The following is a 19,500-nucleotide window of genomic DNA, read 5'->3' as shown; positions in this document are numbered from 1 at the left end:
AATGAGAATTACATTTGTGGCCAATAGTGCCAATGAAATAAAATAATGTGTGAACATTATGAGATGAGTTTTAACCTCTTTATATAATAATGTCATTAATGTCCTATGATCACCTGTGGCTAGTACAAGTAAGTGAAAGTATGAACATGAACTGTGGTCGTTTGCCAAAATGAGAATCATGAGGCATTGTATGTTCCAGCGGTTTCAACTATGGGTGTATGGTTCGGAAATAATGAATGTAAATGACTTCTATGTTAACTCACCGAGAATCATGAACTTAGCTAGTGACCTTAAGATGATAAAGAGGTATATAATGAGTTGGAAAAGAGACGTCCTATGCTAAATGATAATGAACCTTAAGAAGAGAAATTGGGTCTATGTACCATTGAAACCTACTTGGTGATTTGCCATGCATGTGTTAATGTAATGAGCTATGTTTATCCATAATGAGCATGAACATGAAGTGTTCCAATGATCTGATAACTTATGACCTGAAAAGTAGCGTTAGTCATGTCACTTGAGTTTATATATGGTTATGTGCATAAAGATGTGTTATGGAATCCTATGGACGGTCTATGAAATACATAGGTATATTTTGTATGGAATCCTATGGACGGTCTATGAAACGCATAGGTACATTGTGTATGGAATCCTATGGACGGTCTATGAAATGCATAGGCATATTGTGTATGGAATCCTATGGACGGTCTATAAAACGCATAGGTACATTGTGTATGGAATCCAATGGACGGTCTATGAGACGCATAGGTACATTGTGTATGGAATCCTATGGACGGTCTATGAAATGCATAGGTATATTGTGTATGGAATCCTATGGACGGTCTATGAAATGCATAGGTGTATTGTGTATGAAATGTATAGGTGTACGGTATGAATAAACACTATGGACAGTCTATGAGACACATAGGTGTATAATATGATATGTGAACACTGTGGACGATCTAGTGAGACGCATTATTAATGCATACAATAGGTGCCACTTTCATTGGCCTTATTTGTACATGTTGTTTCATTTACGTTATATTATGTATTCCACGTAGAGTTCATATGGCTCAGTTGATCCTAAAAGAAGTTTAGAATGACACAGATATAATAAGACATGAAATTTGATTTCAAAGGGAGGTTTCGTAATTTCTTGATGTACTTTATTTGCCTCTTATTTGAGTTTCCATATTTTTCATATGTTGTTTTGTCTGCCTTACATACGAGTACTATTCCACATGTATTCACGTCCTTTTTGCCGGGGGCGTTGTATCTTTTAATAGATGTAGGTGATTCCATTGCAGGTGGCATTGATCAGTGATAGCAGTACATCCTCCTCTCAGCTGACTTGGTGAGCCCCACTTCATATCGGGGTCATGTACCTTTTGTTTCTCATGTATTGTGTTTTGAGGTGTAGCCGGGGCCTTGTTGCCAGCACTATCCTAGTACTCTTTTGGTAACCGTTAGAGGCTCCATAGACATGGTGTGGGTTGTACGTTAGTATTGGGAAGGTCAAACAAATGAGGTTGTAATTGTATCACATGTTCCACTTCTAAACTATGGATGTGTAATATAATATTTTGAGGACTTATAAATGAAGTAGCTAATAGTAATGAATTGGTATTGTATACATGATCTCCTTATTGTCTAATTAACGAAAATATGTATTCTCTTTATTCATAAGTGAGTTTGGGTAGAAAGTATCTGACAGACTTGCTTCATCGGGTTCACTCGGTTGAGCGTAAGGCCTAAGGTTTTAAAATGTCCTAGAATGTCTCGGAGCTATATCTAGTAGAGTCCTTCTTATCGGTGTGTTGTCGACCACATCTATAATTAGGAGAATACTTGGGCATTTAGGAATAATACCCTTCTTTGATGTTCTCGATCGTCCGATAAAGCTGATTGTAAGACTGTTCCTCCTTTAACTCATGCTTTGCTCTAACTTTTAGTACATGGCGCCTAGGAAGAAAGGAAAAACTTGCCAAAGAGCCAATGTCACCCCAGGAGTGGTAGTTGATTCTATATTGTATGATGTGGGTGAGCACCCGAGGGGTGAGAACATTCCCCCGTTTACTACACTGCCTGATTCTACTATACCTAATCAGACCGCACATGTTCCTGTACCTACTGAGGGTGCAACGATTCCTCCGACTGATATCCCAGTTCAACCTCCAGCCTCAACTCCCGGTCCCAGTGTTTCTTATAGGGACCTTAAGGGAGCCATACAAATGTTGGCTCAGATAGTGGCTTCCCAGGCCAAGAGATCGAATGTTGCACCTACTTCTTCTAGTCTGCAAGGGGATTCTGCTAGTTCCAGAGTGAACAGGTTTCCTCAGTTAGATCCTCTGGTGTTCACGGGTACTAACCCCGAGGAGGACCCCTAGGAATTCATTGATGAGATGCATAAAACTCTCCGAGTTATGCATGCCACTGAGACGGAGGGAGTGGAGTTGGCCTCCTACCGCCTGAAAGAGCTGGCATATTCTTGGTTTGAGCTATGGGAGGAGTCCCGAGAGGAGGGAAGTCCTCCGGCGAGGTGGAGTGAGTTTACTGATGCTTTCATTGATCATATCTTGCCTGCCAAAACTAAGGCGGCCCGGAGGATCAAAAGTTAAAAAGAAAGACAGAGCAAGATAACAAACAAAAGACCCGATCCGCGGGCAATTTTAGTAGATCCTACAGTCGGGGTTATGGTGGAAAGGCATTACATAGGAGATTGTTATCCGGACCCACGCAGTCAATTGTTCAGTCTTCAGCTAGAGCACTACCATCAGGGCCTGATCAGCAGCGATGGGGCCATAGTATGCCAGACCAAGGCAACAATGGATCTAATCAGTAGGTCCAGTCAAGCGTGAACGATCAGCTACAGTAGAGGTCCCCATGTCCCAAGTGTAGGAGGCATCATTTGGGGGTGTGCCGACGTGGCACTGATGAATGTTTCGAGTGTGGAGTCAAGGGTCATCAGCTAAGGCACTGCCCCAACAACCAAGGAACAGCAAGTAAGTCCCTCAACCCCATTTCCCCTTGTTTTATGATATGTGTAAATGAGTATGACCATAGAGTTGCGTGCCATGTATGCTTGACCATACGATGGTACTTCCTTACATGTTTGGACCTTCAACCACGGTAAGTTTAACTCATACGGGAATGATGGGGTGTGATGGCAATAGGTTTTAGTAGGGGGATTAGAGGTGTTATCCCAAGCTTATAACGCGACTTAAGTGATTAGGAAGGATGTCTAAGGGGTTGTTCATATAAGAGAAAGATATGGGTGAAGGTGTATGCCTTTAGTCACTAGGCGTATGTGCATAAGCTTTCAATAACCAGGTGTGGACAAACGTGTTCAGAATATTTCACGAATGTTGCATGAGGCTGAAGGTCGGTGCTAGAAATTTGAAGATCATGTTTCGTATTGTCTCTTAAAAGTAGAGATTCAGTAAGAGCAAGAAAAGTTGTGAGGTTCCCACAATGATGTACTCTAGTATGTCAAATCATGACTAGGTCAAGGAGTGGCTACAGGAATGTGTTTTGAGTATAGGGCAAATGAAGGTCGTGGTTATCGTGTATTGGGTTGTTGTTCCACTGTGTGGTGTGTCGTGTGGCGGGAGATGAAATTTGCCCATCGATGGTCCAAAGTTGGTGTGACAGAGTTGAAAGGGGCCAGAACACGTTCACTAATTTATAAAGAAAGTCAATATCATCACTGAATTATTGTGTTAAAGAATATTAGGAGTTTACTTTCTATTGGTGACGTCCAGACTTGTACAGTTTATGCAAATGCCCCAATTGATAATATAATGCCTAGGATGTCACGGTTGGTGTTGTTTTCATGTCTGTGGTATAATGTGGTGTTATCTATTTGTTGTTAAGATCGATTTCTAGGATTCTATGACATGTGGATAGGCCAAGTTATAGAGGAAACTCTCCCAAAAGTTTTGAAAATTTAGAGAGTTAGCCAAATTTTGAAACTGCTGGTGAGTGTGAATTAGCATTTGGGCAACATTGGATGCTAATGATGGATTCTACCCCTCATTCGAGGATGAATGATCTTAAGTTGGGGAGAATGTAACGACCCGACTTGTCGTTTTGAACATTTACGCTCCTTTCAACTATTTGAAGTCATGAGTAGCTTCATATGATGCATTATGACTAAGTTTGACTTTGTTTTTGTATTAGACCTCGGAATGGAGTTTTGATGATTCTGTTAGGTCTGGATGGTGATTTTGGACTAATGTTCTAAACTATAGGTGTGTAATATAATATTTTAAGGACTTATAAATGAAGTAGCTAATAGTAATGGATTGGTATTGTATACATAATCTCCTTGTCTAATTAATGAAAATATGTATTCTCTTTATTCATAAGTAAATTTGGTTAGAAAGTATCTGACAGGCTTGCTTGACCGGGTTTACTCGGTTGAGCGCCGGTCACGCTCCCCGAGTTCGGGGTGTGATAGTGTTGTACTTGGTCATTTCAGACTTGTATTTCTATATTAGAGCTCATGACTCCATATTTACCAGTTCTGGGGATTTATCATGTATTAGCCTTATTTTATCATATTGAGGTTTCATACTTATATTATTTCTGTAAATTTTGCTATTTTGGTTTTTTATTGTTATGTCTGGTTTGCCTAGCAAATGTATTAGGCACCATCACGACGGGTTAAAATTTTGGGTCGTGACAGTGAACTATTTGAATCATGTTAGAGGTTACATATAGGTCGGTCCCCTGATTGAACATGATAACTGCTATTTTGTGATGAAATTTCCCAATTTGAGTTATGGTAGTACATTCCGCATAGGCATACACCTTAGCATGTCACTTATATCAGTCCATGGGTATGTAATTTGTTATCCATTGTTCATGTACATGTATTCCTATATATATTCTTTCTGTGTGATAGCACATGAATGGTCCGTGCGGATCCGAGTTACTATTGGCACGCGAGTTGTCCGTGCGATTGTTACTATTGGCACGTGAGTTTTCCATGCGGTTGATATTGTTGGCACGTGAGGTATCCGTGCAGCATGTGGATAAGGATTCATATCCCTGGGGCTACCCTCTCATGTTTCTCTCTTGGTGGTGTACACGCCGGTTGTGAGAAACTGATGGGTTTTTGGTTGATGTGGATTTTGGTAAAGTTGATCATTAGTTGGACTTTGCATCTCTTCTCTTTTTGCAAATTCCCTGGATGTATACATGATTTTACTGCATCACTTCTCTATTTGCTAGATCCGGAATGTATGCATGTCTTTATGCATATTTTCTCTATATTCTACATTACTTGATGAGATGAGACACGGTACATATCTTCTCTATATGTGACTCCATGTGACTTGATTTGTTTAATCATGCATATCTTCTCCATATGCAATTGTTGAAGGATTAATTGATGTTTCATGCATATCTTCTCTATATAAAACTGATGAAGGATTATCTCTTGTGCACCGGTATGGTTTTATCTGTGTTATATGATTAGATGGCACCATTGTTGTGTATTTGCTAAATTCAGGAATTGAACAGGTTATTAGCGAGAATCATTAATAATGCTTGCCTCTATTACCTTGCCAAAGTTAGTTATGATACTTGTTGAGTAAATGGGGTCGATTGTACTCATATTACACTTCTGCACTTTGCGTGTAGATCTTGGAGCTGAGCTATTGTGGATGATGGAAGTTGGCATTAAAGATGTACCTATTTTCTGGATATAGCTACCACTTGTCCTTGGTATATGTTAATTCGTACTCTGTTTATGTATATTTTAAACAGATATTGTATTTATTTTCGTACCAAATTTGTGTATCTTATCTTAGTGGATCATGACTTGTACTACCAATCCTTGGGATATTGTATGAAAACTCAGCTATTTTATTTATTGAATACTTATGATCTTTATTAGAATTGTGTAACTATTATTTGGCTTACCTAGCGAGTCGGGTTAGGTGCCATCACGACTAGGTGGAATTTGGGTCGTGACAACATTATAAGTCGATAACAATCCCTACATGATCGTATTTCCAAGTGTTCTTACTAATAACTATTGTTTATTTTATTGATTACTTATGATCTTCATTAGAATTGTGTAACTATTGTTTGGCTTACCTAGCGAGTCGGGTTAGGTGCCATCACGACTAGGTAAAATTTGGGTCGCGACAACATTATAAGTCAATAACAATCCCTACATGGGTCGTGGCACCATTGTTGTGTATTTGCTAAATTCAAGAATTGAACAGGTTATTAGCGAGAATCATTAATAATGCTTGCCTCTATTACCTCGCCAAGGTTAGTTATGATACTTGTTGAGTAAATAGGGTCGATTGTACTCATATTACACTTCTGCACTCTGCGTGTAGATCTTGAAGCTGAGCTATTGTGGATGACGGAAGTTGGCATTAATGATGTACCTATTTTCTGGATATAGCTACCACTTGTCCTTGGTAGTTGTGAATTTGTACTCTGTTTATGTATATTTTAAACAGATATTGTATTTATTTTCGTACCAACTTTGTATATCTAATCTTAAGTGGCTCATGACTTCTACTACCAATCATTGGGATATTGTATGAAAACTCAGCTATTTCAGTTATTGATTACTTATGATCTTCATTAGAATTGTGTAACTATTGTTTGGCTTACCTAGTGAGTCGGGTTAGGTGTCATCACAACTAGGTAAAATTTGGGTCTTGACAACATTATAAGTCGATAACAATCCTTACATGATCCTATTTCCAAGTGTTCTCATATTAGTGGCTACTCACATAAAGGTCAAGCATATGGTATCTCAATCGCATGCATTGAGCATCTTTCTGAATGTGAGTTTATTTTTCAAATATCCTAAAAAATTCAAAATACTTCAAAAATGTATGAAAATTAGAAATTTCTTTGTGGTAAGGGCACTTGAAATATGAGGATAGGCAAAATTCAAAACCTCTTATTGAAGCAAGACAAACAGATTTTGTCAAAGTTAGGTATACCGGAGGTACCAATCGAAGCTATAAGAATTACCTATATGCCAATTTTTGTTTGCTGGACAGCATATGGTGGAAATTCTTATGCACAATAATAATTGTTGATACCAATAAAGTGTAAATAAATCATAGTCTTCTCTATTCTACAAAATCACAAAAACAATATAAAAAAAATGCAGAAAATAATAAAAAAGTGTCAACTAGAACCCCCTTTTCAACAAATTTCTTGCATAGGAAAGATAGCTTATTCGCTTTTACAGGCGCCAGCCTTCTAATGGGCATTTCAAAGTCAAACTCAAATTTTGCAGGTGCCCGCCTTTTAATGGTCATTTCAAAATCAAATTATACAGGCGCCCACCATCTAATGGGCATTTCAAAGTCAAACTCAAATTTTACAGACGCCAGTCTTCTAATGGAAATTTCAAAGTCAAAGACAAATTTTACAACCACTCACCTTCTAATGCGGGTATTTTAAATTTTACAGCTCCAACCACTTCGGAACGGTACATAGCCCGTCTAAGTTTTAAAATCAAAGTGCTTCGATCACTTCAGACTTGTACCCAGCACGGATTTCCTTCAAAATCAAAGTTTTCCGACAACTTTATGCATGTACCTAGCCCGGACTTCATTCAAATCAAATGCTCTAATTATTTCGGACCGGTGCTCAACCCGAATTTCTTTCAAATTAAATACTTTGATCACTCCGGACCGGTATCCAGTCTAGATGTCTTTCAAATCATAGTTCGTACCAGGGTCCCTGCACCCCAACTTGAGACCCCATTTCATTCAAAAATCATATCATTCTTGCATCAAATCCACAAGCGTTATTCAAACCATTACTATCCATTTCCTTCAAGTCAAATAGGATCATAGCCCAAACCACGTCAACTCTACCAATAGAAAATACGTGGCACAACGTGAAATTTTCTTCTAGCAAATAAATAGGGGCAGGTTTTGAGGGCGAACGTCGAACTCCTCAACAGCAGTCGGCGGTATGCTCCCAAGAATCATGCTGTTTATATCCCATTTGTCATGGGGTGTTAGCCAATATGTATCCTTGATCAAAACAAAACCCATGGTGTCATCATAGTGCTGGGATAATTTTTAAAATCAAAAAATCAAAAATCCAATCATTCCATAATATTCTCCATCACTTTCTCGGAACTATATTCGGCTTAATTCTCGTTACACTCGAGATATGTAGGAAACTCGATACAGAGTTCAGCCATATCTACATCAAAGTCCATTCAAACGAATCTATTCATCATCCAATATCCACATCTTAGTGTCACCACAGTTCGACACTAGGGCAATCTTGGAAGCAATGTCGAGATCACACGAATCATTTTCGTCCTTGAATATCTATGTTCCTTATCTCCCGCTCTATGAGGCTACAACCTAGAAGTAGCAGTCAATTGCATTCCAGAACTACACGCGACCTGATTCTCGTTAAGCCCGAGATATGTAGGCAACTCGGAATCAGAGTTCGGCCATAACCTTCAAAATCTCCACTATTCCCCTACTACATGTCCTCCGTCCTACTCAATTAAAGTCAAAACAAAATTGAGTTGTGTTAATATCTTTAACCGAAGACTCTTACATCGTCTCCAGTCAAAAAGAGGCAGTTGTTGACACTCAAGTTTAGCCCTATATATTTTAAAGATTAACTTCTGCAGACTTCCTGGTCATTAATGGTAAAATGTAGTCTATTCGCACATTTTTAAATTTAATACAATTTATTGATAATTATTCCTGTTTTTACAAAATATAAGAATTTTTATCATTTTATTGCAATTAATAAAATACTATCATTTTTGTGCATTTGTTTTTAAGTTTAAAATAATTTATTGATAATTATCCTATTTTCAAATGTTAGGATTTTCTATCAATTTATTATCCTTTAAAAAATAAAATAATAATTATTATAGTATTATTTTATTCGTTGGCATTTTTTAATAAGCACTACCAGCCATATTTTCTAAAAAAATAATTACTTTTAATAGGGGGACATCAAATTTTTGAAGGGATGAAATTAAAATACCCTAAGTCATTTTTTATATTTCCTTCCCTCTTCTCTCCCTAGTAGGGGTGGGCGTCGGTCAGTTCGGTCGGTTATTATGAAAGTTCGGTTCGGTTTATCGATTTTTGATTTTGTAATATTAATAACCAAATCAAACCAAAGTATTTACTGTTCAGTGCGATTTTTTTAAAGTTCGGTTCGGTTATTTTCGGTTTAGTTTTTCGGTTATTAACGGTTCAAGATTTTTATATCTTGGATTTACTTCCAGTGGTCATAAACTTCCAGTCCAGTGATTTTTGCATCTTGAGCCACTGGGCAGTGGGCATAACGTTTTATCTTTTATGGATGTAACATTGTAACTTCTGGCAGCATCCAAACATGAACAATAGCAGGATTTTACAATATAACAATTAATCTTTCAAGTCCAAACAAGCTAGCAATATACGAATCACTGGATTTCACAAACAAGCTAACCTTTCAAGTCCAAACAGAACACAACAGGATTTCACAATATAATAATTAACAACGTCAAACATCCAAGTAGTAAAATATCGCACAGTTCAGCAAACACTGTGGTAAATCTCGCAGCTACCAAAGTCTAAAACAAGTCTAGAAATACCATCACCAAACAACAAAACAGTGGCAAACTAGTCACAACCCACAAGCCACAAAGTAAGTCTAGAAAAGGATACTTAAAGTCTTAAATATGAATCACTGGATGAGGCATGAGACACTTCTTAATGTGCTTCACTAAGCCAAAAGTGTCATAATACTTTGGATGGCAATTATAAACTCGACCACAATAAAGGCACTTTGCTTTGCGGGCTTCTTTATTTACTTCAACTAGCTCAAAATATTCCCAAATACGCGATCTAGCTTTAGGACCACGAGGCATAGTTGAACCTACAAAAAAAAAAAAAAAGATCACAAGTTAATAAAATATTTTTAATTATAAATAACAAAAGGATATCATAAAACAAGCAAATCTTTAAAGTTACCACTTGTTCAAACTATGCATCAACAATGCTAGTATCTCTTTCAACAATGCAAGTTTCTCTTTCGCTCGTTGCCATATCTAAATATAATTTGATAAAGTGTGTCATTTAAACTTACAAAGTAAACTAATTTTCACTAAAACACTCATAAAACGCAAAATCTTACCAAGTTCAATTTGCTCAAGAAACTCCAAACCTTCTTCAACATTAATAGGAGTACCCTCACATCTAAACCAATCTTGAACACAAATATGACTTTGCACCAACCGAGGAGTCAATGAACTCCTAAATGAATCAAGAATGCTGCCACTGGTGCTAAATGCACATTCCGATGCAACACGTGAATCAGCTTATAATCACAACCACAATGTTTACACTTTGCTCTATCACCTCCATTATCATCTTTAAACTTTTCAAAATGATCCCAAGCAGTTGATCTATATTGTACGGATTTTCTTATTTTTAGGCCTTGACTAGTTTCAACAGAATTTGTAGGTAAAGAAGTAGGTTCGCTTTTAGATGAACCCACCTCACTTACTCTACTTTTAAATTCTGCCATCTATAAAAAATCGAATGAAAACGGAATTAAGGTCGGAACACCTATAACAAATATTTTTTTTAATAAGGTAAAAATTTATAAATCAGATAAAGCCTAACTACAAACCAAGTTTCAAGCCCAACCAGAGTTCAATCAAAACCCAACCAAAATATGTTTCCAGTGAGCACAAAACACGAAATTGATGAGCGAACTCTAAAAGGTACACCAAAATTTTACATCAAATTTCTAGTGAACATGTTTCCAGTGAAGGGCATAACCAAATTTTATATCAAATAATTGATGAGCAAACTCTAAAAGGTACACCAAAAGGTACAAGATCTACACCAAAATCGAATGAGTTGAGGAAGAAAACTGAAAAGGAACTCAGAAGAAGTCACACTAACCTGAGGAAGAAGGATGAGCGACGAGCTGAGGAAGAAGGCGTCACAATCGGGCGTCGGCAACACTGCAGCAGTCGCACTGAGGTGAGAGGACTAGAGGAACCCTAAATCTAATTTTTGATTTCTAATTCTAAGGTGGGAACGTAAGTCGGTAAGAGTAAGTCACTAAGTGATTAAGTCTTAGGTTTGGATAAATTGGGTGTGCTTCAAATGGGTATTGGACTATTGGGCTTCAGCCTTAAGTTTTGGACTCTCAAAAGAACTCATATGTTCAAACCTATTTTTCTCAACTAATACTCAAAATTTTGATTTTTCGGTTTAATCGAAAATCGAAATATCAAAACCGTAAACCGTATCGAAAAATCAAAATTTAATAATTTAAAAATCGTGCACCGACCGAATAACCGCTTAAACCGAAATCGAAAAATCGAAATTCACGGTTCGACCGGTATTATGCCGACCCCTACTCCATTGGCAGTCGTTACCCCCACCTCTCTCAACCCTCCTTGCCTCCACTGCCGCCACCGGAATTGGTCACCGACCGACTGGCAACCACCTTTACACCATAACTGCTCCCCTATCTTCTTCCCCTCTCCCTTACTCCATTTCTCGCTGCCTCCTCCTCTCCCCGCGCTACTACCGGTGGTCATTGGTCGGAAAACGGCCGCCCACCACTGTTGCTTCACTCCCCATCCTCGTCGCTCCTCACTCTCTATTTTCTTTTAACTCTCTTCTACTTTGTAGGTGTCAAACCCATCAGAATCAGGCCGAATCTAACAAGATCTGGCCGGAAATGAAGTTAACACCGGCGACTCGTTAGGCTTTTGTTTGGTCGTTGTTCCGGCACTATTTGCCGTCAAAGCAGCACTATCTTGATATCGTTTGGTATATTTTATTATTTTAACGCCGAAAAATGTGAAGATCTGGCCGGAATCAATTCCGGCGACTTTGTCTTTGGTCCTTTGACCGCTGCTCCGCGGATTTGCTATTGATGCAAGAATTTTGCTTTCATTTTTGCTATTAATTTCCACCATTTTCTCTGAAGCTTATTCATTATTTTGGGTTTGTTGCTCGTTGGATCGTCAGTTGGCGGCACTAATTTGTTTACCATTGATTCTTGTTGGTTTATGATACGCCGTTACACTATCTGATTGCTATTACTGATTATGATCCACAAATGTGCATATTTTTGAGTTTAAAATATTATTTTGCCTAAAGATATGGCCTGATGCAGAACAGAACCTTACGATGTTAAATTAAGGCCGATGAAAATAACCCCGAGATATTGAGGTCATGTCCCTCCGATTGACCCTCCGAACCAGGCGCAAAATGAAAGAGGCGATGACGATAAACTCATCGAAAAAGTAAGAATAGAAATGTGATGAACCAAATCTTTGGATGGTGACACGGATAGACATCGTAGTCGCAACCAAGGCGATTCCCCTTGTTATTTCTAGACGGAACAAACATATAATCTGAGCCTCCAAAATTATTTTCCAAAACTACTTTTAAAAACCCTTTTCCAAAAACATTTTCAAAAAGGAATTATTTTCAAAGAGAATTACCTTTGTATAACATTTTTCGTTTAATTCATTATTTTATTAACTTACTAGTCTCTTTTATTTTTACTTTTGTGAGGCATTCTTACACGAAGTTGCTTCCAAAAGACGACGCTTGAAGGAAAATCAAATACGTATCCCCGTCAAATCTCGCACTTCGTACTTCCCATTCTAGGATGTACATGAAACTCACAAGTACGGTGAAAAATATTACTTTAGGATGTTGAGTAGGGATTAGCGCTTACTCGTGACATGCTTGTTCGTCTATTTGCTTGCTAATAATATTTAGAATTATTGTATTTAGTTAATAATTAATGTATCTCTTAATATTTTAGTTTAATTAATCACATGTTCATAAATACTTAGACTTTTGGTATAATTCTATAGTTGAAACAATTAACTTGAATTTGGTATATGTTTAGCTAATGAAGTTAGTCAATTCGCTTCAAGTGAATATGGACTTATGATTTTGTTATGTTAACATAATTTCCTACAATAGGGTCTTTGAGTGATTTCGATTAGTAATAGATTATAGCTATTCAATTCTTTAAAATTAGTCTTTACACGTTTTATTTATTAATATATACATCTTCTAAAATCCTACATCACACTTTATTTTGTCCTTAGCTTATCTCACGACATTAGGATTATATCTAGTTACTTCATTTATATATCTTTTAATCATTCTTTAATTATTTGGGAATTATTTTTCTTTGTAAGTATTAATTCATTTTTACAAAGTTCTCTCATACACGATTCATTTCTCAGTAAAATATTTTGAGTTAATTGTTAGTCACTTTATTCAAATATTTTTTATTTATTTAAAAATAAGTTTTAGTCATACTTTTTCATTCTTAACGACTATTTTCACATGTTCTTCAATAATTTTTTTTTTATCAAAGTCTAGTCATATTATATACAAATTTTAGAATAGTTCTATCCACTCATTTGTTAGATAAATACCCTTCACCTAATTGATTCGCTAGGGTTAAATTTCTAGTCAATTTGTTAATCTTTATTCGCCTGGGAATAATTCTTTAGTATACTCATTCATTTTTGGTAACCCTTTTCTGTATTATTCATTCTTTATTTACTTAATTAATTCTTTTGAAGCCAACAATTTTAGTCTCTCCATATTCATTTGAAAACGGTTCTTTCCTATAAAGTCATTTGTTTAAAATTCACTACTCTAACCAAATTATTTTTGTCACTTTTGAGACACCTTACTTGTTAATATAAATTTCATATACTTTATATACATGAATTCTTTCATATACTTTACATATCTATTTGATCACACATATTTTATGTAAATATTTATATGCTTTCCTTACTATATTAATTATTCTTTTATGTTCAAATCTTTTGCAATATTTGTAAATGCTAATTACAGAATTCTCTCATTTAGTTAATCAATTCCAATCGGGAATCACACCTTGTGTAACGATTCAATCGGTCGTTTTAAGTATTTTAGCCTCATTTTCCCTATTTGATGCTTTAAATATGTTTATTTGTGGTTACGTAACTTTCCGGGGTGATTGGTTTCGTTTCGGGAGAGTTTTGGATTGATTTGGGACACTTAGTCCCTTGGTTGGAGGCTTAAGTTGTAAGAGTTGATCGAAGTTTGACTTTTATATATATGACTCTAGAATGGTGTTTTGATGGTCTCAATAGTTTCGCATGGTAATTTTGGACTTAGGCTTATATCCGGATTTGGATTTGGAGGTTCCTAGGTCGTTTTGGCTCGAATTGGCGAAAGTTCAAAAGTTGAAGATTTGGAAGGTTGATAGGATTGATCGAGGCTTGACTTTGATGATATCGGGCTCGGAATATTATTTCAGAAGTTAGAATATGTTCATTTTGTCATTTGAGACTTGTGTGCAAAGTTTGGTTGTGATCCGAGATGGTTATGCATGAATCTACCACTAGATTTAACATCAAATTATGGGGTTTAGCAAGAGAAATTTGGGGATTTGGGCAAAACTTTTCTAAACTGAATATTTGATATTTGAACATCGATTCAGAGTCGGATTTGAGTGAAATTAGTATGGTTAGACTTGTATTCGGGTTCCGGAGTGTGATCCCAGGGTTGACTTTTTTATTTTAGTTAAATATCGAAGTGTTATTATTCAGAATTGTTTTCTTTGGCTTTTATTTATGATATTAAGTTATTTTGGCTAGATTCAAGCCATTCAGAGGTTGCTTCACGTGGGAAGGGCTTATTAGAGGTTTGATTTAGCTTATTTGAGGTAAGTATATTGCCTAATTTTGTGCGGGAAAAATTACCCCTTAGGATTTGGTCTAGTTAAATTAATTATACTATATGAAAGACGTGTACATGAGGTGATGAGTGTGTACACGGGCTTATGTGTGGTAATTGACCGTGTTAGGCTCTTAGGCTATTTATATGCCTTGATTTAGAGTTGTTTGACATATGAAACATGCTTTTATTTGTTGTTCACTCTCTACACCCTTATATTATTGTGATGATTCTTGTACATATTGTTGTTGAGCAATAGACTATATCTTGTTGTGGCATTGGTATTATTATTGTGGTGATGTTGTGGTACATGTGTACGTGAGGTACGGGTGATTGTTATTGTTTTGTTGTGATTGAGATACGCATGCGGTGGAATAAGGGTGGTGTATATATTGACGCGCATGCGGCGAGATAAGGGGGCTTATGCACGTGAAGCAATTTTGGAAAAAATGCTTTAAAATGTGATTTGTGATTTGTGATTATGAGGTGTGGTACCTCGGGGTAATTTTTGTTGTAAATCTTGTGTTGAAACGGCTTGAGGATGTGAACTATCATTGTTTTTCTTAATTAATTTACTTGTATTTTAACTGTGTTTGGGCTAATTTATTGTATTATCACATGTCTACTCTTTGTTGCCATTTATTGATTTTGTTTTCTGTTGTTAGCTTTATATTGATATTTCACAGAGGTTTTATGTCTAGCGAGTGCCTTGACTTGAACCTCGTCACTACTCCACCGAGATTATTCTTGGTACTTATTGGGTACTGATTGTGGTGTACTCATACTACGTTTCTACATATTTTTGTGCAGATCCAGGTGCCTCTAAGCGTGACAGTCGCTAGTGAGCTAATTTTGAGATAGTTGTGGAGACTTCAAGGTACACCGGCTATTCCGCTCGCATGCCTCGGAGTCACCCTCTCCAGTTGTTTTGATACTGTTTACATATTCCAAACACTCATGTACACATTGAGATTTATTTTGTATTATTGTAGAGCTTATGGCTCAGTGTTACCGGGTTTTGGGATTTATGACTATTATTTTTCGTTGTTGGTTATATTATGATACTCCTTAGTTTTCATTGCTATTTTGGTTGTTATTTATGTTGATATCATTATGTGTTAGGCTTACCTAGTCCTAAGAATTAGGTGCCATCACGATCCTTAAGGTGAAATTTTGGGTTGTGACACTTTGTGGATCATGATAGCACCTAAGGATCGTGATGGCACCTAGTCTCTAAAACTAGTAAATATGATGACCCGATAAGTCATTTTCAGTTTTAGCCCATATTTTTGTGTTTCGAAACCTCGATTAGCTCTATTTTAGCCTTCCTTGATTTGCGTGAGTAGTTTGTGTCTTCTACCGGAAGGTTTTTATGTAAACAATTGATGAAAATATAAAATCGTACATTAAAACTTATTTGAGTTGACTTCGGTCAACATTTTGAGCAAACAAACCCAGATTAGTATTTTGACTGTCTCGGTGGGTCCGTATCGTGATTTGGGACTTGGGCATATGCCCGAAATCGAATTCAGAAGTCCCTAGCTTGATTTAACGTAATTTGTTGAAAACTAAAAGTTTAAAAGTTTAAAGAATTCATAAGTTTGACCGTATGTTGACTTTATTAAAACTGGGTTCGGATTACGGTTCCGGAACCTTGTATAGGTTCATTTTTAGTATTTATGACTTGTCTGCAAAATTTGGTGCAAAACGGAGTTGATTTGACGTGATTCGGGTGTCCGGTTGAAAATTTGAAAGTTCTTAAGTTTCTTTGAAAAATTCATTTGTTTTGGTGTCCGATTTATAGTTATAGGTATTATTTTGGTGTTTTGATCACGCGAGCGAGTTCGTATGATGTTATTATACTTGTGTGCATGTTTAGTTTGGAGCCCGAGGGGCTCGGGTGATGCTTAGAGAGATAGCTGATGCATCTTTACTTCTGGTATTACCTGCAGATCTCGCATTTGCGAGGTCTGTCCCGCAAATGCGAGCCTCGCTTTTGCGAGTAATGAGTCGCATTTGTGAGCATGGGGTGGGTTGGGAAGACTTTGTGTAACGACCCGGTCGATCGTTTTGAGAATTTAAGTCTCGTTCGGTCGCATAAGGCCCTGAGCGGCTTCGTATTATGTGTATTGACTTGTGTGCGTGGTTGAATTTAGTTACCGAATGATTCGGAGTGATTTGGGATACTTAGTCCCTAAAACGGAAGTTTAAATCTTAGGATTTTTTACCGTAGTCGGAACTGTGTGAAGACGACTCCAGAATGGAGTTCCGTCGGTTCCGTTAGCTCCGTTGGGTTATTTTGGACTTAGGAGTGTGTCCAGACTGTGAATCTGAGGTCTCTAGCTGATTTTTGCTTGAAATGGCAAAAAGTTGAATTTTTGGAGATTTGGACCGGAAGTGGACTTTTTGATATCGGGGTCGGAATGCGATTCCGAGAGTTGGAACAGCTCTGTTATGTTATTTGGGACTTGCCTGCAAAATTTGACGTCATTCCAGGTTGGTTTGATAGGTTTCGGCACGAGTTTTAGAAGTTGGAAGATTTGAAAGTTCATAAGTTTGATTCTTTGTGTGATTCATAGTTTCGACGTTGTGATATGATTTGAGACCTCAAGCGAGTCCGTGTTAGGTTATGGAACTTGTTGGTATATTTGGACAGGGTCCTGGGGGCCTCGGGTGTGTTTCGGATGGGCTACGGGTCATTTCCTTCTGTTTTTGAACTGCTGAATCTGTCATCTGGTTTCCTTCATCGTGTTCGCGTAGTGTTATTTTGGAGGGTAAAATATTTCCTCTTCGCATTCGCAGTCACCCTCTTCCATTCGTGAAGTTCAGCCACCTCCTTCTTAGCGTTCGTCATCCCATGCGTTCGCGTAGCTATGCCATTCCACTCTTCGTGTTTGCGTACTACTTCACGCGTTCGTGAAGAGCAGTTATTGGGCCATCAGACTTTTCCTCTCCGCATTCGCGAACGTGTAGTCGCATTCGCGAAGCATTACTGGGCAGATTTCATTTTCCTTCTTCGCAAACGCGATTGCTCTTCCGCGTTCGCGATACATAAACACCTGGGCAAAATATAAGATCTTCAAATCGAGGGTTAGGCCATTTTTATCATATCTTCACTTATAGAGCTCGGTTTTGAGCGATTCCTTGCGGGTTTTTCAAGCAAATCGATTGGGTAAGTGTTCTTCACCTAGAATTTATTATATTCTATGATTTTATCTTTATTTTTATCATTTAATTTGTGTTTTGAGTTGGGAAAAATTATGGTTTTTGAAGAAAATTTTCAAAATGAAAAATCATAATTTGAGGGACGAAATGGTATCGGAATTTGATAATTTTTGTATGGTTGACTCATACCGGAATGGGTATTCGGGTTTTGTGAAATTTATCGGGTTCCGAGGTGCAAGTTCGGGGGTTGACTTTTGGACCGGTTTTTAGATTTTGATAAAGATTGAAGCTTTATGATCCAGAATAGTCTCTTGTGAATTTTATTTGTGATTTGAAGTTATTTTGATTAGATTTGAGCCGTCTGGAGGTCATTTCACCCGAGAAGTTCATTTTTGAGTATCGGTCTGTCTTCTTTGAGGTAAGTATCTTGCATAACTTCGTGTGGGGGAACTACCCCTTAGGATTTGAGTCTTCTATGCTAATTGTAGTCCGTGTACGCGAGGTGACGAGTACGTGCCCAGACTTATTTGTGAAAAATTGGCCTTTAGGGATTCTTAGGTCCTTGTATTCACTGAATATGCAATTGTTCTCGTTATGATTATGTTTCTTAATTTCCAGTTTCACTTCTACCTACTTTAATTGGAAGTAATTGCTTCATGATACACTTTTGTTGTTCATTTGATTCATGTGTGCCTTAACTGAAATTGTATCTCTTCTATTGCCGTGTTGTCTTTTTTCTAACTGCTTATCTTTATCTGAAATTATAATTATCTCTTCTGTAATTGTTCATCCTTAATTGAGGCAAGTGATTATCCTTATACTGCTTATCCTTAATTGGAGTTGTTGTATCTCTCTCTTAATTGCCCAATCTTAAAAGAAGTTAGATATCTTATATTTTAGTTGACTTGTCCTTATTTGGAATTATTCATCTTGTGTTAGCTCCCTCGTTGTCGAACTGTACATTATGGACCGTTGTTATATAATATTTCCTTTCTTGTTGAGCTGTTCTTATTATGAGTAACGTTCTCTATTGTGGCTACTCCTTGTGAATTAGTTCCTCCGTTTCCTTGAGTTCTGGAATTTCTGAGTTAACCTAATTGTCGTATCCTTGTATTATTGTCATTTGTTGCTGTTGTACTTATAGTGGTGATGCACCAAGTTTCTGCCGTGCGGTTGTTGTTATGGGGTTGCACGAGGTTTCGGCCGTGCTATTGTTACTATTGATATTCGCACATGCGGCGAGACAAGGCGGTATATATATATATATATATATATATATATGTGTGTGTGTGTGTGTGTATGTGTGTGTGTGTGTGTGTGTGTGTGTGTGTGTGTGTGTAGGGGGAGTTGCGCATATGGCGAGACAAGGTGGGAACATTGTTATGCATGTGTGGCGAGACAAGGCGGGCACTTAGTTTATTATTGCAAATGTGGCGAGACAAGGTGGGAAAATTGTTATGCACGTGTGGCGAGACAAAGTGGGCACTTACTTTATTATTGCACATGTGGCGAGACAAGGTGGGTTGTGTCAGGGATTGATTTGTGATGATTTGTGATGGCCTGGGGGCATTCTTGTTGTTGATATTTGTAT

At 37.3% G+C, this 19,500-nt stretch overlaps 1 long non-coding RNA gene across 1 annotated transcript; it reads right to left on the bottom strand.

Moving 5' to 3' along the window:
• Positions 1 to 9,431: 9,431 nt before the first annotated feature.
• On the bottom strand, positions 9,432 to 12,323 carry LOC104110068 (uncharacterized). Its single transcript, XR_001971977.3, has 4 exons — positions 10,929 to 12,323; positions 10,153 to 10,545; positions 9,990 to 10,066; positions 9,432 to 9,894 (listed from the first exon to the last, which is right to left on the bottom strand). It is a non-coding gene; the product is annotated as an uncharacterized lncRNA (long non-coding RNA).
• Between the last annotated feature and the right edge of the window lie 7,177 nt (positions 12,324 to 19,500).

Source organism: Nicotiana tomentosiformis, chromosome 5 (genome assembly GCF_000390325.3).
Source record: "Nicotiana tomentosiformis chromosome 5, ASM39032v3, whole genome shotgun sequence".
In the NCBI taxonomy this organism is placed as follows: Eukaryota; Viridiplantae; Streptophyta; class Magnoliopsida; order Solanales; family Solanaceae; genus Nicotiana; species Nicotiana tomentosiformis.
The sequence above is the reverse complement of the archived record's forward strand: the minus strand, read 5'-3'. Positions and strand labels throughout refer to the sequence as shown.